Source organism: Delphinus delphis, chromosome 7, assembly GCF_949987515.2.
Source record: "Delphinus delphis chromosome 7, mDelDel1.2, whole genome shotgun sequence".
Taxonomy (NCBI): domain Eukaryota; kingdom Metazoa; phylum Chordata; class Mammalia; order Artiodactyla; family Delphinidae; genus Delphinus; species Delphinus delphis.
This window is the reverse complement of record NC_082689.1, coordinates 79,886,840-79,909,500: the sequence shown is the minus strand read 5'-3', so window position 1 is coordinate 79,909,500 and position 22,661 is coordinate 79,886,840.

Genomic DNA, 22,661 nt, shown 5'->3' with positions numbered 1-22,661 from the left:
CGAAAGCCACGCGAACCTTAGGGATATTTTTCTCTAAATAATGTTTTCAGATACTATTTCTGAATGTCAGGGGTTGAATTCTAGTGTCACAAGTTCAAAGGCCCTCATCACATATATACACATACATACTGTTTGAGCTTTCTGTTTGGGAAAATGATTCGGTTTAACCCAGATTGCTTATGAATAATTTCCAGATTAGAACAGGCTATGGGAGCAGTTGTTGGGCTCAATATCTGTTGGAAAAAAAAAAATTGGTTTCTTGAAAAGAAAAAAAATAAGCCACTGAAGCTATTTGCAGATTTCAATTTATGTGTGAAAATGGGAAAAGCAGTATTTAATTTCTTAATGGAAACCTGTTTCCAACCTGAAGAGATCTGTGGAATAGACCTGATACCACTGGAACAAAGACAGTCTTTATAAAAGGGAAGAGCAGTGGAGTCGGTCTACCTGAGGAACCAATCTGGCAATTAACTCAGCTACTTATACAAAATGACACACTTGGCTTTAGGGTAACATTCACATTTCTTTTTGATTCTCTATTATTTTTGGTCACGCTTCTTCCCATTTATTTCAAATAATTAAAATTTTACTGTAATTCCACTTCCTAAAAGATGTTTAACATGTTACATTTTCAGTTGAAAAAATTTTCAACAAGGCTTGGTTTTTTCACATTCACATTTTTTTTTTTTCCAGTCATGTCTGGCTTATCTTCTGAATCAGGAAAACTAATGCCATCTCTTACCAGGGACACGGCAGAAATAGAATGATTGATATTACTTGGCACCTACTGTGCTGAATGCCTGTAGTGGAAGGCTGTGGATCAAAGGCAGACCCAGGAAGGCTGATAATTTGTATACCGAGCTCATAACCAGACGGCCATTGTTCTGATGCAAACAGATAGGCTGTGTATGTACTGAAACTAAAATACAGGAGAACACAGTCTGAGCAAGGATTAAACAACACTGTATTCTTTCTTCCGTTGTGATTTCTGGACACCACAGTGCCTCCATCACAAAAGTACATCTAAGCAGGTACTTCAATCATGGGCCCTCTGGTTTTCACATGTGGTTCTGTAGGTAAAATTATGAGCTATAGATAATAGGCAGATGCATAATGTTTCAATGATATGGGCACATATATGGCTTATGTCTCTATTAAATCCATCATATACATTTATGCACAGGAATATGTTCACATAGAGAGGGAGAGAATAGAGAATGAGTGTTTTTATTGCCAATTTCAGCAAAAGTACAAAGTACTTCAAAGTACGTAAGTCATTTCAACTAGCATTACATAGGTCAACACAGGATAAGAGTAGACAATTGCTACTGATTTCCACTAAACCCACCAAAAAAAACCTCACAAAAATAGATACTAAAGGGACAAAATGAGCAGGTTTGAGGCCAGACAATTCACACCTGATTTTAAATGATTTTGATTGGTTTATGAAGAACTTCAATTCATATCTCAAGGCATTTGTTATCAACATTATAAACCACTACATTATACTTTAAAACAGGTCAGATGCTAGGAGTGGGGAGGGCAGGTCCACAGTGTGCTTGGGGAAGTGTGTGTGGGGGTGTGTGTGAGAGAGAGAGAGAGAGATTGATTCTTTTGTGTTTTTGAACATACGTTGCTGAGGTAGAGGAGCCTTGGTTGAAGCGTTAGTAACTTTCAGGACTTTGTTGAAAACTTGCCCTGAAGGACGAAGGTATATTTGATGATGAATACTTATGACTGTTCTTCAGCTTGTTAAGCAGCAGCAGAAGAAAGGAGAAACAATCCAAGAACGTTCATCTGCACATAAGTTCAACAGAGGGAGGCAGATGACCGATTATTTTCTGATGCCATTCAAACAGGAAAAAATATTCTGGAAACAAAGAGATGCACAAAAAACATATTTCAAGAACATCTCTAGCCATTTTTCCTAAGCTGACTATGATAGCAATACTCATGGATTATCAAATCTTTTATAATAGAAGTAATTTTCCTTGAATTTCCTCTAGCATTCCTGATACATACGGCTTCACTCTCGACAGTAAACTCCAGCTCTCCTCCCTGCGCCCCCTTCCCCTCGCCAACACACACACATACACAGAGCCCTGGACGCCCCATTGGTTTACACAGGGTTTCCTACTGAGGAGCGTGGGGGCCATGGAATTATGGTCCCAATAAGAACCTAATAGCATAAAGCTCTGTCTGGTTTTATCCTTTATGGCCAACTATAGAAGTGTAAATTTTTTCTTGCTTTAAGTCATTTTCCAAATCTTTGAACCAGAAGGGTGTCAGAAATTATCTACTCCACCCTTCTGACAAACTTTACAAATAAGGAAACTGAAGCTCCAAATAGTTAAGTGACTTGCCTAATAAAACCTGAAAATAAAAACCCAACAATGACGCTTTCAGGATTAAACATTTTCATAGCTCATTATCCTCTACAGAATAAAGCATAAAATCTTTGACAAGACTCTTCCGTTATTTTCAGTGTCATCTCCCACCCTACTTCCCTTCCAAGATTTTGTTAAGCAACTCAGAACTGCTGAGGGTTCCCCAAAGGTTCTGGCCTCGAGGCCTTGTCAGGGTGCTCATTTTTCCTAGAGCACCCTGTCCACCCCCAGCTCTTCTGTCTGACTCTTTATAACCAGCGTTCAAAACTCAGGATAAGGCATCGTGGCTTCAAAGATGTACGTCTGACTCCCTGTTTGGTATAGGGGCCTCTCTGTGACCTTATAAGACTGAAGACCTTGACATAGATCTTAGGCAGTTGCAATTATCTGTTGATGGGGTCCTCTCTCATTTATCACTTTGATGATAAGAGACTGTGTCTTTTCATCTTTGCATTCCCAGCAAGCATCTGGAACAAAATACTTTCTCAACAAATTTATGGAGCATCTATTTTTATTGCTAAAATAACCTTATTTTCTCTATTCCCATCTATATGGTAAGCATGGTTCCATTAGATTTAGAGAGTGATTGAAGTTCAATAAATATATATCACTTATATAGAGACTGAATTTCTTACAGCATTTTCACATACATCCTTTTAAGCAGATACTCTTTGAGGCAGATTATTCCTCTCTATAACAGTGTCCAGATTTGTAAAAAATAGAGGAAAGTTTAGGTGCTCAGGAGATTTAGACGAGGGAAGAAAAGGTCAAGGGAATCAATGTCATAAAATATCTGAGATATTTTGTATAAAAAGATTATTTATATTGCATAGTAAATGCATGAATAAAAGAAGTAGAGGGAAATAGGAGAGAAGCTGGTGATCACCGGTTAAGATTGGTTTATAGAGACTTCCTATAACTACAGACCCTAATCTTCTATGAAATTCTAAAGACTAAGAAAAAACAAATGATTCAGCTTTATCATCTGTAGAAATTTAGATTTTCTTCAATGAAATGTTAAATGATTTTAACTTAAAAAAAGTCTTGACTGTTTTCTATATGTCTTAAAAAGAAAACTTTAGTATAGTAAAACCTCAACTATTTCACTGGAATTTCTAGGGAAAAAAAGCATATGTCAAGGACTGATCATATTTAGCTATAACCCACAATACTAAAATCATTTGCACTGATAAATGAATCATGTGTTGTATTTTATTACCAAAAGATGGATAAAGTTCCATGGGGGAAAAAAGTAGAAATTAGAAAAAGGAGTACTGTTTGTTCTCTGAGAGTGTATATCATTCTGAACTTTCCTCCTGGCTTCCTGGCAACCTCCAATTTCAAATTCCATCGATAGGCGTAACCTACATAACATAAAACCCAGATGGCAGTCTATGTGTCTTTCTATTTGCTTTGGCGACCTCTCATCTCTCTTAACAAGACTTGAGCAACAGATGAAAATCAATAAAATTATAGTTGGTTACAAAAGACTGCAGTCCTAGCTTACTCAGGGTTTGTATTCCTCCTCCTAGGGAACGCAAATTCCACAGACTTTATGCCTCTTGGGGTGGGCCAGCTCAGTTACTTGGACAAATGAAGGAAGAGGATTTACACATTGTTCTTGGTAGTTTTCCCGAGTGTTTATTTTCTTTAAAAAAAAAATCATAACTACTTTAGATTTTCTAGGGAAATCCAAGCATTCTCTGGGCAGTGTCTCGGTTTATCCCTCTAATACCCCTCTCTCATTTGGTGTCAGTGCCTTTGCAAATCATTCTTTTAGGTTGTTTTTCAAGCATCGGCATTTAAACCAGTGGTTTATACACATGCCCGTGGGTATACACAGATTTATTTGGGATTCTCTAAGGAGTAATTATACCTAAATCCCTTTTATTTAAGCTCAATAAAGCGTATCAGAATGCAAGGGTGACTGATGTTGTATAGATAGCCTTGAACCTGTCCTGGTTTTTGTTCAGTAAATCATTCTCAAATGTCCACACTTTAACTGTTATTGCTAAGGAATTGCAACATACCCAGCATCTGATTGCGTCATCCAGATGTCCTCACTGAGGTGGAGAACCACTCTTTTAAAGCGGAAATGGAGTTTGACCTGCGCATCTGTGATTTTCCAATTTGAAAAAGTATACACGCCAAGCTTTTAAATATTTCTCATAATCATTCAAACTGCTTTGCTCTTTAGAAGTGTGTGTTACTTCGATGAATTCACCCACTTGTTCTGTTGCAACATTGAAGCTGATGTGTCCATTTGAATGCAGTAACATTCATTTCTATACTCATGGAATATATGTTTGTTATTTTTTAACCTAACTGTAAATCTCATAGCCTATAACAGGCAGCCTGCAGCATCTTCATGACTTACTGGTTCATTGCCTCCCACACTGGTGTTAAATTAACTTGGACGAGTTCTTATGAAACTGGTGTGACAGAGTATCCCAACTGCTCCATTTTAAAAACAAAGTCTTTATGTTCTTGAATAAGATGGGCAGTTGATAGCTTACAACTTGATGTGTGCCTGGACTTTTCTTTGAGGGTGTGAAGAAGGGGAAAGAAATTTTTGTATTGGAGCCAGAAAAAAGATTAGGAAAATCAAAGCAATAGAAAAGGGTGACATGGCATCTCTCTAAACCAGCTTGAAACAGAGTGTTGATTCTCAGCAGAAAGGGTTAGAGCCTTAAGCTGAAGAAAATGTTTTCATGAAAGACTTTGTGAGATTCTAAGCAAAAGCAGTGGAGCTTTGGAAAATAAATGAAAAAATACAGCTTAAAACTGGGAATAGAAAGGGTACTCTCCCCACTTATATCTGGACAGCACTTCGCTAGTGCCCCGAGGTCTTGAGGTTTCCCTCCAACCCGAGAGTATCATTCTTTTAATAGTTGAGTTCATCTTATTTGCATTTATTGACACAATAGATATATTTATTCTTAGTTTTTATACTATTTGTTGTTATTGCTCTCTAAATTATCTATGTTTTTATCTATGATCTATCTATGTTTTGTTTTGGGTATGTTTCCCAACCAATGGCTTGAAGGGTATATACTCTGCTTTTAGATCTTGAAGAGTTGATGTTTATGCATTTTAACAATAATCTTAATGCTTCTCTCTCTCCCTCTCTCAGTTTTACAGAGTGCATATTGACTTTCCCCTAAACTGGAACACTCATATTTTCTCCCCCTTTCCTCCTCCACTCTATCTCTTGATTTTAGTTGTTCTGTAATTAATTTAAATTTTCCTTACGGATCTCTTTATATCTTGAAATAATGTATTTAAAGATCTATTTCTTGATTTGTCTGCTAAGCAGTATCAATCAACTCCCTAATATGAAAGATTAAAAACTTACTCCAATTACATTTTTTTCCCACCATTCTCCACCCTCAACAGTTTGTTAATATATTATTTATTATTTCTACATTTCAAAGCTTTAAACATTTAAATTCTGATCTAAAACCACAATCCCAGACTTCCCTGGTCACGCAGTGATTAAGAATCCACCTGCCAATGCAGGGGACACGGGTTCGAGCCCTGGTCCAGGAAGATCCCACATGCCATGGAGCAACTGAGCCCATGCACCACAACTACTGAGCCTGTGCTCTAGAGCCCACGGGCCACGACTACTGAGCCCGCGAGCCACAACTACTGAGCCCACGTGCCACAACTACTGAAGCCCGTGTACCTAGAGCTTGTGCTCCACAACAAGAGAAGCCACTGCAATGAGAAGCCTGCGCACCGCAACGAAGAGTAGCCCCCGCTCTCTGCAACTAGAGAAAGCCCATGCAGCAACGAAGACCCAATGCAGCCAGAAATTAAAAAAACAAAAAAACGCATGTCTACATTTGCTTATTGTTATTGACGGATCTGAATAGATTATTTATACTCAGGCTTTTCGCACAATATCCCCCTCTGATGGACCAGAGCTGAGGAATGGTTCCACAGATGGGCCTCACCACCTAGACCTTGTCATTATAATAAAGGAGTAGTGTATCCATCAGAGGTATGCCCTACTTTATAAGGACAATGCTGTATCAGTCAGGATGACTTTAGCTGCAAATAAGAGAGCTTGAACTACCAGGACATGCATTATCTATGTAATGAAGAGTCAGCAGGTGGACATTTGCAGGGTGGTTTTCAGTGGGACAGACATTACTAATGGCTCAGATCCATTGCATCTTTTCCGACTGCCAAATTCAGCTTGCTCGCTTTCCCCTCAGGCTGGCTCCTTTCATGGTCTTGAAACAGCTGCTATATTTCCAGGAGTCACATGCAGATGATAATATTCAGAGGCAATAAAGGGATTCACCTACCTGTGTTCCTTTTTAAGGTGAACAAAAGTCTTCTAGAAAAACCCTGTCATGTCCATTTTCTAGACTTGTGTCACTTCTCAATCTCAAATCAGCCACTGACAAAGACAAATTATGATGATGGGCCAAGACTAATCATAATTAACCTCTGAAATTCATGATGACCCCATACTTACACAAACCCAGGATCTGTTGACAAAGAGTAAAGCCAGGGGCAGAGGCATGCAGAGAGAGGGAGTGGGTATAAGGAATGTCTATCAAGTGGACAACACACTTGTGAAGTGGGCTTCACAACTACTGAAGCCCATGTGCCTAGAGCCCATGCTCCTCAACAAAGAGAAGCCACCGCAATGAGAAGCCCACGCACCGCAACAGAAGAGTAGCCCCTGCTCGCTGCAACTAGAGAAAGCCCACACGCAGCAACAAAAAACCAACGCAGTCAAAAATAAATAAATAAATTTATAAAAAAATAATAAATCTCATAGAGACAAACATTCACTATAGAAGTGGATCAAATGATTTCATGTACTGTTTTTTCCTATCAGATGCAACACTCAGAAAATTTAAATATTCACTACACTGCTTCCTTTCAGGATTTTGTTTTTTTCCAGAAAAGTAGGAATTTTGGTTCAAGTGGTCCTGGGATTCAGACCTGGAATAGCTTGTTTAATTACGGGAGTTGACAGAGATGGATTTGGTGTACAACCTATAGCTGGTTTTCTGTAGGGACACTCAACTGAGTGTTTATAGCAAAAGGAGGATATATCTTTATCCTTTTTATAACCTTTTCTGGGGCAGAGATTGAAAGACTATGATGAAATCTTCTCACAACCTTCTGTTGCCTAATCCCATTAAACTTCACCCAAGGGAAATCCCATTAGACCTTAAACAAAGAAAAAGTCCCTCCCCTAAATAGATTAGAGAACATATATGTCAAGCAAGTAGGCTTTCTGAACAAAGGAGCTCCAAGCAGAGTTATTTATTTTCCTACAGTGCAAACAAGGCAGGTATTTTAAAGGGAAGTATGCAGTGATCCTTGGCCAGCTCGCTTCAGAGCAATGGCTGTAGTCTCAGTGCACTGTTTTTCTGTAATAAGGATAAATCACTACATGACTAAAGCCATGTATAAAGAAGTATTTCCTCGCACACCTGTTCATCTGTACCATTTTTCTAGATTCCACATATATGTGTTAATATACCATATTTGTTTTTCTCTTTCTGACTTACTTCATTCTGTATGACAGTCTCTATGTCCATCACACAGATGTAGAGAACAAACGTATGGACACCAGGGGGGGAAAGGAAGGTGGTGGGATGAATTGGGAGACTGGTTATGTACACTAATAGGCATAAAATAGATAACTAATGAGAACCTGCTGTATAGCACAGGGAACTCCACTTTATAAGGACAATACAGCATTGTCCTTATAAAGTAGGGCTGTACAGTAGAAACTAACACAACATTGTAAAACAGCTATACCCCAATTAAAAAAAAAAAAAGAAGTATTTCCTGATATCTTCTCATACAGAAACGCATTGAGAGGACCCTGAGATACAATAGCAGTGAAGATTAGGGGCCAGGAATGGGCTAGAGAACCCATCATAATTTGGACATTAATGTTACTATTAGTAACTTCATTAGGACTCTCAGTTTTACGAGGCTGAGGGATAGTCAGGTTATATATATATATATATATATAAAACTTAGAAAAACAGAGGCCATAGCCCTTAAAGTAAATTGATCTCCGCTACTTCTCGACCTCTGCCAGGAAGAACTTAAACCGATTGTGTATAAGAACCCATTCTTGAGATGGGGAAGCAGCTGTAGCATGAAAGAACGACTCTGGGGATTCTTTGGGTGGTAACCTTTAGACCCCTCAGACTAGACCACTCCCTGACGGCACAGTCAGGAGAGGCCCAGAAGGATCAGGTACATGATCACTACAGTGTAGATGAATCCATTGATGAATTTGATCAGAAAGTAGAATAAGAAGGAATCTCAGAACTCTTTTTTTTTTTTTTTTTTTGGCCGTACGCGGGCCTCTCGCTGTTGTGGCCTCTCCCGTTGCGGAGCACAGGCTCCGGACGCACAGGCTCAGCGGCCATGGCTCACGGGCGCAGCCGCTCTGCGGCATGTGGGATCTTCCCGGACCGGGGCACGAACCCGCGTCCCCTGCATCGGCAGGTGGACTCTCAACCACTGCGCCACCAGGGAAGCCCCAGAACTCTTTTGATATTACAATTGTGGTCCCAGAGTAAGATATAAAAGCTAGCCAAATGGGAAATCTAAGGAAATATAAACAACTCCTCTTTGTGGCAAACACTTCGGGAATCAGATATATTAGCTAATTAAACTATCTGGTGGTTCGACAAATACAGTCTGGGGATTGTCAGTTTTCAAGCAACTGAATTTAGTACTTAACATTATGGAAACGTTAAATTTCTTTCATCCTTTTTGATTATTCAGGAGTCACTTTTTATCTTGGAATTTTTTCTGTATTCAATAATTGCCATCTTATATTTCTACAGGAGAAAACTATGGCTTTTTGAATGTTTTAGGGGCACTTTCTACATTAGATAAGGCTTTAAAGAGGGAATGGCGCACATTAACTACTGTGATTTATTTATTTTGAACCTCCTCCATCATACCAGTCTCTAAAGAATAATCACCAGAAACTACCTGATTTTAACATCTGCCAACATTTTTTTTTTCTGGAGATCCCAGACCGGGGCACGAACCCGTGTCCCCTGCATCAGCAGGCGGACTCTCAACCACTGCGCCACCAGGGAAGCCCCTGCCAACATCTTTTTTACAGCTTACTTTAGGAACTGAGGCAATTGCCATTAAGTTGAATCAAAACTCATATTCTCTCTAGAGAAAAACAAGTGTGCCTTTAAATTTTTGAATTATCTAGATGATTATCTCATAGTTTCTCTACAGATCTATATATACAAACAAAGCTAAAGCAATTGCATAAGTTTAAGGGCTTGAAAAAGTATAACATAAGATTTACCCGTTTCTGTGGTGCCTGTCTCCATGGTACCTGGTTAAAAGGACACATGCATGACCCAGTAGGTCTTTTACCTCTAATTTATGTCAGTGGTGCTAATTATGCTTTGTGCAATTTAAATCAGACATCTTGTTTGAATCTTACATTTTGAAACAATTATTTCCTCATAGTTTCCTCATGTTCTCCTTGGGAAACAGGGACATTATTCCATCCATGACATGGGATTATTTCTAAACCATCTCATTTCTTTTAAACGGTCTATCTCATTTCTTCTTCTGCCCACCAAAATATGTACATATCACATCAGTCTAAAGCAGTCTATAATAGTGATTGAAGACAGCCTATGATAGTGATAGAAATACCAGTGCCTTTAAACAATAGAACCCATTAAAGGGCCTTTATTTTACCTCTGGCTACTTTAATTTTTCTTACGATCAAATCCAAGGCTCATCTTTTACTTTTTCTGGGTGTATGTTTTTTTGAGCTATTGTTAGCCATATGAGTGAAAGTAAAACTTGAAAGATGAAAATTCACATTAACATAAAGCCATTAACATAAAAAATGTTCAGTAAACTGATTCCGAAGAAAATATAGTAATATACAAATGATAGTAATAACAATACTATTGCTATAGAATAACAATACTATTGCTATCATATGTCATGTGATCTGTGTGTGATGCAGATCAGCATTTTGGGGGTCACTCAACTACTCCAGTGTATATTATCTCTGAATAATCATATGCCAAGGAAACTGCTCTTTTGTTTGAATGTGTGTTTGTGATTCTCCTCAACGTTTTGATATTTTAATAGTATTGACCAAATTTTTATTTTTTTTCTTTTGGTAATAAATTTATCTATGAGATAGAAATTTCGTATAATCTAAGACAAATTGCGTCTCATAAGCTCTTGGTGGAGAAAATCAATATTACACGTTAAAAAGTATTCTAAGGTCAAAAAAGAAAAAAAAGTATTCTAAGGTCAAATAACTTGAGAGGCATAAACTATAGTAGTTAAGAGCATGGGCTTTGCACTCATTTCTAAGTACAAGACTTGGTTCTGTCATTTCTAAGTTGTGTGACCTTGACCAAGTCACCTTAATTTCTTTTCATTTCCAAAATGAAAATTCCACTCGTAATACCTACCTTATAGGATTGTGGTGGGCTCTAAGTGAGACAATATAAATTAAGTCCTCAGCACAATTCCAGTCCGACAGTAATTTCCCAGTCAATGAAATGACGATAGCAATGATGATAACTACACTTGGGGATCATGAGACTAGGGAATGAACAGATCTAAAGCCAATATAAGCATATGTAATATAAACTGAAAAATGTCCAGCATCAAGAGAAAACGTCATATATGTTTCCCTACTTCAGTCACCTTTGTGCCTCTTTTCAGTCTCTAAAGGTAGGGTAATCGCTTAACCCATCTTGCCCAATACAGTCCTATTTCGTGACTGCTGTCCCTGCATCATTGCTAACAGCACAGCCTTTGACTTCCCAAAAGTGTACCAGTTAGGACAACAAATTTCATGGTCACCCACCTAAAGAACTCTCTCAGGTGATCCTCTGCCTCATTAAGATGCACTGTTTTCAGATGACGAAAAAAAAAGGTGATTTTTTTCCAAGTATTACAAGCCTCCAATTTCCCTGAAAATAGAATTGAAATTCCAAAAATGTATTTTCCTTGTGATAAGCCTCAATGTATCGTCTCTGCCTCTGTCCTCAAGACAGTTATTTGAGATCGTCTGGCTTCTCTGAGGTGAAGATTGTTGGGAGGTGCAGAAGTAATCATGAGGAGAAGCAAGATCCTGTTGGAGAGAATCTATGGTAGAAAAATATGGGTGGGACCTGGAATCAATGTCACAGGGCAGGGAAAGGACTAAAAATATGGGAAGGGGTATACTTCAGCAGCAGATCCATTTTCCAGCATTGATTTTCATTTTTACCTTCTTTTTCTCCTCCCTGCATAATGATTAGCGTACATTGCAGCCAGCATGGTTGCACGAAACACAGACTCTGGGGCTAGACAGCCTCAGTTCACATTCAGGCTCCAACACACACTAGCCGTGTAACTTTGGGCAAGTTAGTTATCTTCTCTGAGCCTCATTTCCTTCCTGTGGTAAAAAGGGGCTAACCACCTACCTCATGGGATTGATATCAAGATTAAATGAGGTAATATATGTAAAGCTCTTACTCAGAACAGTGCCCAGTGCATAGTACCTGCTTTTGTGCTAACTTTTATCTTATTTCAGGACTATGGTCATAATGATAGAGTCGCTCTAGTATTCATCCTGATTCTAGTTTTAGATCAAAACCATGATGCAATCATCTAGGTGTTAGCTCCTCCAAGTGTGGGCTGTGAGTTGGGAGCACCCATATCTCCTGGGCACTTAGGAGAAATGAAGATTCTCGGGCCCCAGCCCCTCCTACTGATTTGGAATCTGCACTCTAACAAGATCCTGGGAGGTTGCTAAGCACGTGAAGGTTTGAGAAGCAGTGCTCTACAAAACCATGTTGCAATCCTTCACTGATGACAAATAGTCTTCTTTTTACATTTTTAGAACTAATCAAATGGAGGAAAGGTCAAAGCCAGTCATCTCTGTGGAGGAAGTGAGAGGGGAAGCAGGGAGGATGGCCGGGTGAAGAGAAATAAACAAAGACTCTGTTTCTTACCTACTCTTCCACTACCCTTATTTGAACCCCAGTCACCACCCATGCACACAGTCAACTCACAGCTGCACAGAAGAGTGAAGTCCATAAGGTTTATATCCAGGACAGTATAATAGGGGAGATTAAATTTCAGAAGAGGAGCCTACAAGGCGGTATTGGTAACATGAAAGTTTCTCAAACCAATTATCACGTAGCAAGGGATTTGTGGGATGGTTAACTAAGGTCAAATGTTCCAAAGGATTCAAAATGGAAAGGAAAGTGGAATGAGACTGAAAGTTACTGTGGCTCTACCATGTGCTTTCTATACAAAATATCACTAAATCTTCACAAAGAGTTGATGAGGCCCTTATCTCCTTTAACAGATTAGGAAATTGAAGCACAGAGAGGTAAATAAAATTGCCCACAGTCACACAGTAAATTGAGGCTGGCTGAACTCTAGTTCTCTGACTGCTAACCAGTGATCTATCACCCAAAGCTGGAGATGTAAAAGAAAGCAGGCAGCAGGTCTCATAAAACTGAGTACCTTCTGCCTTATCTTTCCCTTTCTGTTTCGCTTTAAGTTGATGAGAATTGTTTCTAAGGTCCACTTCTGGTGAATTATTTACAGTAGATGGGATCTTCTGCTTAAATGAAAATCACAAAAGCCATGTAAAGTGAGGTCCCTGCCATGATGGAATTTACAGTTTAACTGAGCTGAGAAATTAACCCGCATGTAAAAAACGAAGATGTCTTAGGCTTAGACAGTGTTACTGGCTGTTAACACAGAGGAATTCAGGAAGGAAATCAATTGAGTTATCATAGTTATCTGAGAAATCTTTGAAATGAAGTGGACCTTGGGATAAGATCTAGAAAGGTTCCTCACTCAGGTGTAAGTGTCATTGAGTTAATATGATTCTAGACCTTTAGCCCCACACTCTTGAGAGAAGATTAGACGTGTTCCTTTTTGTGCTTCCAGCTAAGATTGTATTTGGACAAGGGTCCCATGGCTAAAATAATAAAAATAACCATCTTAACTTTACTTTTAATAAAGGTGGGCCAGTAAAGTAATGGACTGGAGGGAGGTGACACTCGGAGCAGGTAGAGAGGGAACAGGTGCTGAAAGGGTATAGAGAGGGTGCCATGGGGAAAATTAATTCACTTCAAATTGTTGCCTAGGACTGGCCATGATCAGGATTAAGAATGTGGATCAACCTGTCAATAATATTGAAAAGTCGAAATTACCAACTAAGTGGAATGTTCAATAAGAAAATATCTTGGGTAAGAGTGTTCAGTCCTTGGCTGAATCAAACTGTGTCCTGCCGACTTGACTTCCTCAGCCATCAAGTCCTTGGTGGTGTTGGCAGCCTCACCCTGAGCGAGTTAGAAACATCGCTGGAGCAGTTCCCTCTGCAGAGCTCTGAGGACAATTAACCGGTGTCCTTAACTATCAGTGTCGCATTTCCTGGACTCCTAAAGAATATTACCTAGAGGAATTCCTAGTGTGGTTACACGTAACCTCGTCTGGGGACCCTTAGAATTTGGGAGCTTTAAAGCATCCCTCCTAAAACAGGAAAGAAGCATCAATAAGGGATCCATGAGAACAGCTACTGAAAGTCACCCCTGGAGTTTAAATCCTGGTCTCCTACCTGTGAATGTGGAGCCCATTACTTAACTTCTCTATTCACGCAACGAATCTTTATCCTGTACCTACTAAGTGCAAGGTGTGAAAAGAATATCTACCCAATAGGGCTGTTGTGAATATTAAATTGGATAATGTTCATAAACTATTCAGCCCAGTGTTTGAAACATAGTAATTGCTCTATAAATGGTAGCCATTATGTTAACAGAAATAATCAAAGCAACACTTCCACATCATTGTGAAAAAGCACAATCCCTTTTTAAATTGAAATAATTGTAGAATACCTGCATGCAAAGATCTAGCCTGCACAATTTGGATTTCAAACGTACAGTTCATCTCAAATCTCCTTTCCCAGACCTGGAAGAGCCAATTTAAATTTTTCCGTGTACTGGAATTTTGCTGAATTCAATATTATTCTGATAATAATATATTTTTATGAAGCTTTAAAAAACAGTTTCACATTCATTAACTCTAAATGAATCATTGACAGTAGGTTGGAAATCTTGTTTTATAGAGATTTTGGTATGTAAAATTTATTTTCAATGAATTTGGCCTGGATCAGCAACTGGAGTAAAACAATTAAAATGTCCAATTTGGGGGAATTCTTGGTAGGTATCCAACATGCCATTAGTTTTCATAATCAAGCTGTTATGTGATCTTTTTTTTTTTTCACTATGCATGAGCAAATACACTCAATTTGAGGCAATTATTATCTGTGGCACAATATAATCAAGAAGCTACTGCTATTTGTTGAAGGATTCTTTGTTTGCCAAGATTATTAATAAAGTTATGCCAGGAGCACATGCAGTGCTGCTTGGCACTCAGCAGCTGGCTCTGGCAATGCGAAGATAAATCAGAATTCTTGAGGCTTGTATTTTTCAATATTCCTGCCAGTGTGTGTATTGGAGAATATTTCATATTAAATAGCACTAATTACCTTAATTGGCTTAAGGCTGACAAGCCCACTGTACTGTTGGTATGTTGTCAGAGCACTGAGTTTATTGGGGGAACATGGAGTCTTACATATTCCATGGTCCAGGTGTAACACACAGAGCAAGGCAGTTGGAGTCCATGAGTGACCCCTTGTGTGTTATGGAAGAGTGGGGTATGGAGGGGGTTAGAAGCCCACCCTGATCAGCCCAAGGTGACACCTCTTCACCTAATCATCCAAGGTAAATAATTCCCTTCAGAGGGCCCATGAAGGAACATCAACCCGTCTAGATTAACTTCCAGATCCATCCGTGAGCATGAAACAGCTCACTTGCTTACAGCTGTACTTGCGATCGGCAGAACCCACTTTTGCTTTTCTTTTTTTAAAAATTAATTAATTTATTTAATTTTTTTGGCTGCATCGAGTCTTAGTTGTGGTACATGGGGTCTTCATCGAGGCATGCAGGATCTTTTGTTGCGGCGTGAGGGCTCTCAGTTGCGGTGCGCAGGCTTCTCTCTAGTTGTGGCTTGCGGGTTTTCTCTTTCTAGCTGTGGTGCTCAGGGTCTAAAGTGCAGGGGCTCTGTAGTTTCTGGCACGTGGGCTCTCTCGTTGAGGCACACGGCCTCTCTAGTTGAGGTGCACGAGCTCAATAGTTGTGGCGAGCGGGTTAAGCTGCCCCGCGGCATGTGGGATCTTAGTTCCCTGACCAGGGATCGAACCCACGCCCCCTGCATTGGAAGGCGGATTCTTTACCAGTGGACTACCAGGGAAGTCCCCCAGTTTTGCTTTCTGATGCCTAACAACAAATTTAATAACACCTGCAAAAATAAAACTGCCATCCTACTTTATCATAACTCAAACACATGAACCTTGACCCTCTCTTCATTGCTATTGAATCTTTTAATTTTACTTTTATTCAGGGGTGTCATCCCAAAAGACAGCCTGGTGGCTGGGTGAAAACAGAGCCAAAGAGAATGGTACCACCACCTTTCTTCATGAGCTCTTCTCCTTGCTTGCAGATGCTAGAAGTTCCAAGAAAGGGGTTCAATCCCTCTTAAAATGCAAATTCCCATGCCTCCCCCACCTCCACCATGAAGAACCCAAGTGAACTTTTAGACATTTATATCTTAATATGCTTGGGCTTAAAATTCTAGGAAGGGGGACTCCCCTGGTGGCACAGTGGTTAAGAATCTGTCTGCCAATGCAGGGGACACAGTTCGATCCCTGGTCTGGGAAGATCCCACATGCCACGGAACAACTAAGCCTGTGCGCTGCAAATACCGAGCCTGCGCTCTAGAGCTGGCGAGCCACAACTACTGAGCCCACGTGCCATAACTACTGAAGCCCGCACGCCTAGAGCCCAAGCTCCGCTACAAGAGAAACCACTGCAATGAGAAGCCCGTGCACCACAATGAAGTGTAGCCTACACTCTCCGCAACTAGAGAAAGCCCGTGCGCAGCAACGAAGACCCAACGCAGCCAAAAATAAATGAATGAATGAGTTAATTTTTTAAAAGGAATTAAAAAAAAAAAAAGTAAAATGCTAGGAAGGAACATGAAGAAAATGCTCTTAGGATGCTCCCAACAGAAGGGGACAACTGGCAGGTCTAAATAGGGAAAAGGGATCAAGATGCAGGGATCACCCTCACCCCAAACCGTCCTGCTCCCTTGTTCTCAAGTACCATGGTTTGCTTTATTAACTGATTAGTCTAATTAAAAACAAACAAAAACAATGGCTTATTCTGCCAAATGCACATGACAAATAATTTTACTGCTTAGAGGTGTTAAAATTGCATGTGATTCAGGAGGAGTGAAAGTACTAGGATGAAAACATTTGCCATTTGTAGCTGGAAATAGAGTTGAAATTTAAACTTAGGAAGAATCAGAGGTATATCTGATCAAATGGGGAAAACTTACCATCTTGGGCACATTTGACAGGTGGACAAAAGTGCCTGAAAATCATGGCTGGGATATTTCAGGTGCTCCATATATACTTGCAGGAATAATCAGTACCACCTCAGTGTGCAAAGGGTCTGGGGATGGCTCTCAGGAGACGGGGAGGGAGGAGGGTCTCAGTCTTAGTCTTACCCCTGTGTGACCTCATAGAGGTCTCACTAGGGAGAGCTCAAGTCTTCTCTTTTCCATCTGTCTTGAGAGAAGCCTGTATCACACAAGGGCACAAAGGCAGAGATCACTTTTGTTTGGAAATTTTATGTGGGAAAAGGAAATAAAAATCGAAACCAGAAAACTCCTGTAAGTGATAGAGTGGTTTGATCAATATTTCTCCCTTTTCTGATGTTCTTATTAAATCTGAAGTTTATAATCACTTCCCACTCATGCTTGTGAGCGATTAAGAGTATCTGCCAACAAAAGAAAGACAAAATAAAAGTGAGTAATGAAACTGATGATAGAGCAGGGACTTGTTCATGTTTTTAATCTATAGATTCAGGAACACACGCTTGATCATTAAAAGCAGCAGTTATATTTTATGTTCAAGTGCAGTTTTAAAATATTAAAATAAAAAATTTTTTAAAGCATAAGTAGAGATACTTTCTTTGTATCCCTGATAAAAGGCTTTCTCGCTATGTCAGTCAGTTTGAAAAATAGCACAGGATGACGTCATTCTGAAGGAAACAATTTTTAAGGTACTTGCATTGCAGTTCTATCTCTTTGGATGCTGTGGTTAGTGGAATATACTTACAAAATGTAAATGCATTCAGTTTTTCATTCATTCAACAAAAATCTATTAAGCCATGACTATCTACCAGGCATCAAACTGGGCCCTCAGGATATTAAGCTCATTAAGGCCATGACCCCTGCTTCAGGGTGGCTCATGGGTTACTGGGCATCCTATATAAGTTAGGATGCTTTTGGTTACAGGTAACATTTTTAACTTACTTAAAGGGCGTTGGGATATATAATAGAAAAGCCAGATATAGGGTGGGCTTCATGGTGGGCTGATTCTGTGTCTTCAAGAGCTCAGAACCTTTCTGACTTTCCATTCTGTACAACCCATGGAAAGTCCACTTCATCTTCTTGCCCTAATGCTCATGAGTGCCTGCTGGCAGCATGATGTTTACATGCAGTGGAAGAGAGAAGTAGTCTCCTTTGGCTCTTAAGAATAATAAAATTCCTTGCCCCAAAGCCCAACCTTTTTTATATTTCACTGGCACCAATAGATTCAGATCTGCAATATCCCTAAACGATATCCCCGGTAAGCAGGCTGGGATTGCCATAACTGGCTTAGCCTAGTTAGTGTCCACCTCTGCCGCAGGGACCCATCAGATTTCCTTGAGACATATTGGCTGCTTGGGAAAGGGTTTCTGTTAGGCAACAGGAACAGAAGCATTCTGGATTATATCCTTTTCGCCGTTATCTTTTGTAACACGAAGAGCTATTTCAGTAACGTGGGACTCGACTGGCAGATGATATGATTTCTGAAGGACAGTTTCTGCTAGATCAGTTGTTCTCAAACTTGAGAACCTGGAGGGCTTATTGACACACAATTTGCTGGGCCCCAGCCCAGAATTACTCAGAGGTGTGGTCTGAGTATTTGCATTTCTATCAAGTTGCACTGGGAGGCTGATAACTGCTGACAACTTTGTCAAGATGAGGCTTCTAATAGCAACTTGGCAGCCTTTGATGTGCTAAGATTACCGTGAGAGCTGGACTTCAGATTTTGAAAACACTGTCTCTCCATGGGGCAGACAGTTTTTGATTTACTGTTGCTCAAACACCTGGTTAGCTTTGAAGACATCCTTCCCTCTATTGGCCATGGCCTTGTCTATTACATAAAGAGCCTCAAATATCTTTTGAAAGCCATTGCTGCTGTTACTCTAATAAAACTAGTCTCCAGAATTATTTTTAAAGCCATTAGTGCACATGTAAAATGTAAACTTGTTTTACAGCCAAGCTTTAAGAAAGTTACAATTCATATTTCTGCAATTCTGAAAGTATCTGTTATTGTGTAAATTGGACTCTGTACACTGACAAGAGGAACTGTGTTACTGAACGTACTGGGAAGGTAAATTGCTTGGGGAATAAAAAGATCATAATGTATCAACTCTCCACAGGCTGAATACAGCACTATTTTTTGACATCGAATAAAGCAATTTATACCGTCTCTTCACTGCCCGATTTTTATAATAGACGTTTGTTTAACTTAAGCAGAAAGTTTGCCAATCCTTGTCACTCAACAGTTGTTACGTTTTCCAAACTAATTTGAGTTGGCAGTTGAACCACTTAAGGAGGTAATTCTAAGGCACCCAGATGAATACGAGTTGTCAGAGAAAAGGTACCTGCTATGGGCCAGGTTCTGTTCTGGGGACTATATTCATGTTATTTCAGTTAACAAATTTAAAAATAAAAAAGGGAAAATCCACAACAAATAGGAGCTCTCCTAGTTTTTCTTTATGAATTTGAGCTTTTCTCTTGGTGATCTAGGAGACGCCATGACTCAAAGCAAAGAGCTTTTTGAAATGCCTTTCCCTAGCCTAACACCCTTCTGGACGTTCTGTTTTCTCACTGCATAAAGACTGTGTTCCTTGATGACACTAAGGGCCCATGTGACTGCCTTCCTCACAGAGCCTCACCTGGGACCCTCTACCCAGAACAGCCTGCCTCTGGCCCCACTGACCTTCCTTCAGGGTCTGCCGGACCCATGCTCTCTCCCACTGTGGGACCTCCACACTTACCCTCCCTGTGTGGGAAAAGCTGCTTCATAAACGCCCTTGCTTGAGAGTCCTACTCACCCTTCAAATCTCTCCTCAAATTCCACTTTCTCAGGAAAACCTGGCTGGGCCATTAAGATTTGTGAAATGAATACGTGAACACAAACATTTAACAACTTATCATAGGCCGGCCATGTGCAATATGAGATTTAATCCTTCTGTCAACTGATCAGCCTGCAAGGAGTAGCCACTCTTTGGCATGTGAGGACTATAGTGTGCTCAGTATTGTGCTAGGGCAGTGCTGAATGTGGGACCTCATGTACTTCTGGTAAATAAAGAAGGATGCTTTCAATTTCTACAGAGCAAACAGGATTATTGCACACCGTCTACCTGGATTATATATGGTCTAGAATTATCCAGGAAGAGGTGTGTTTTATTTCCCCATACATGAATACTGACAGGAAAAGATGTTGGTTCTTTTATTTCTTTCTTTCTCAATGCTTGACTCTGTACTGAACTTAATAAAACCTAATAGATAGAAATGTTTTAATATAAAAAGCACAAAATAATATAAAATGTGTTTTTATGAATAAATGCTTGATAAAAGACTTAAAGGTAATGCTTAAGGAATATCTTGAGATTTTTCTAAACTCTCTGTGCAGCAGATTTGAATTTTGACAGAAAAAGATGGCCATGTCTTATTAAGAAAAATAAACATTTTAAGATCCACTATGTAAGTTACATTCAGTGAAGATGCCTCAAAATTTAATTAAGAATTAAACTTTTTTAAAGAACAACTTCTACAATGTTTGGGAGAAGCCTGAATTTAAGAGATCCTCTTTCCTCCCAGCTGGGCCATAATATTCAATCGCACCATTTTCCTTGTGTTGTATGTATCTCACATCCACAATTTAACTGAGCCTTTGTCAAATGGAGTTTTCTACCTAAAGGAGATGTACGAGCTCAACATTATGGCTTGGACTTAAATAAATCCTAAATTATATGTATTCTTATGATTCTAAGCCATTCCTGGGTTCTATTTAAGCTCTTCATCTTCTAATGAATAACCAGTAAGATATGGTTTTAAAAAAAAAAACGTTATACAAAGCTAAAAGGAAAAAATTTTAAGATAAAATTTCACTGTAGGTCTTTAAAAAAACTGGGGGACATAGCCACTCAAAGCAAGGCTAAAAATTAAAAACTTGTTTGTGATACTTAAATGAATCAGAAACTGAAGATTTTCTAGAAGATTGCCTATGAACTATAATGTACTATATTTTTTCCCTGTGAACAAAACAAGTGAAACTTGAATTACATATTCAAGTGAAGTTTCTAAAATTTTTCTGTTTAAGATAGTCTTGCTTTTTATTATATTTTTAAGCCTGTTGTATTACCATTTCCAACATACAATATTCCAGGAAACATTTCATTCTTAAAGGGCTCCATTACAGTTAATGAAGATAAGTTCATGTGGTATAATATCGTAATGAATTTTTGGTGGAAATTAATTAGGTGTGTGAATGTGTGAATGCTAACATTTATTTACATCCCAGGCTAAATGTTGAAAGGAGTGTATGTTAAGCACACAATTAGAAGCAACGATGCATTAAATTGGCCTCACCAAGAAATAGTATTAATTTTAATAGTGCAATGGAAGCTCCTTGGAAAATCCAAGATAAGATTTTCTCTGCCCATTTGCCTGCTTTTCAGACTCTTTGTCTGCCTAAGCCACTTCTTTACATAAAAGTTGTTGGAAAATTTAGAACAGAGAACGAAAATGCATTTTCCACCTCACATCATAAGGCTGCCTAATATTCTCATTAATCTATGGACTTCCTCCCAGTTCCTTTTGATTTGCGCTGCACAAACAATATCTAACAACTCCTTTTGCAAACAGTCAGTGACCTTTTTAACCAGGGAGGGAATTCCTCACAGCCGGAAGCCTTCAGTTACTGTGTTCTTTTATAAAGTGTTCCTTTACTTAAACTATAAAGAAACAACAACAGTCCAGAAACAACAATAATTCTTCGCTGGGGCTCTCTTATTTGAGGATTAGCTCTTGGTAGACAGAAACCATAGAATCACAGAACCAGCTGGAGGGATTTCCTTTAAGGACCATCCTGACTGATATTCTGGAATTATTTTTAATTTGTGCTGGGAATTTATTGGACTGTCTTTTAGTCATATGTTAAGATTAGATATATTTTATTGTTCTAATCCTTCCTTATTTCACACTATATATAAACTAAAAAGAACAATGACTATCATTTATCGAGTTCTAAATATTTGTGAGCACTGGGCTAGTGAATTACATGCATTGTCTAAATTAGTTCCCTTGCAGATGCTATGCATGCATAGGTTTTATTTACATTTCCAGTTTACTGGAGTGAAAAGTGGGGTTCAGAGGTTTTATAACTTAGACTCAATAGATGGTAAGTGGCTAAACTGGGATTTGAACCAATGTCTGTCTACCCAATAAGCCAATCAGCCAAAGATAAATGTTTGGGGACAATTTTCATCATAATCCTTAAAGATACTGGCTGATTATATCATAGTTGTTCTGTGATTTTTGTGTAATGACTATCTTGTTGAACCCCCAAAACAAATTTCATATATACACAGTACAAAAAACAAGAAAGCTTGAATAATGAAAATATTATTTGTTGTGCTGAACAGAGGAAATATATGATTGGGATAAATATCTTGCAGCAACCTAAGTTTGCAAACTCTCTCTGAATTACAAATAGTACTTTATACATTCTGTATAAAGTTACTTCTTATGTAATGAGACCCCCTCCTTAAACCCAAATGCCCGTATTCCCCTAATATTCTTGAGAACTGAGAACTGAAAAGAGAAACAGCAGCTGGTGAACTCAGTCACAAGACTGAGAGTATGTATTAGTCTAAAAAACAATTGCAATTCAAGCAACATATTTCAGTAAATAAAAGATGGTTTCAGGCAGCTCAGAATTCTAGATGTTTCACCTTATGAAGAAATGCATGTAAGAAAACTAGCAAATTTGGGGACTTCTCTGGTGGTCCAGTGGGTAAGACTCCA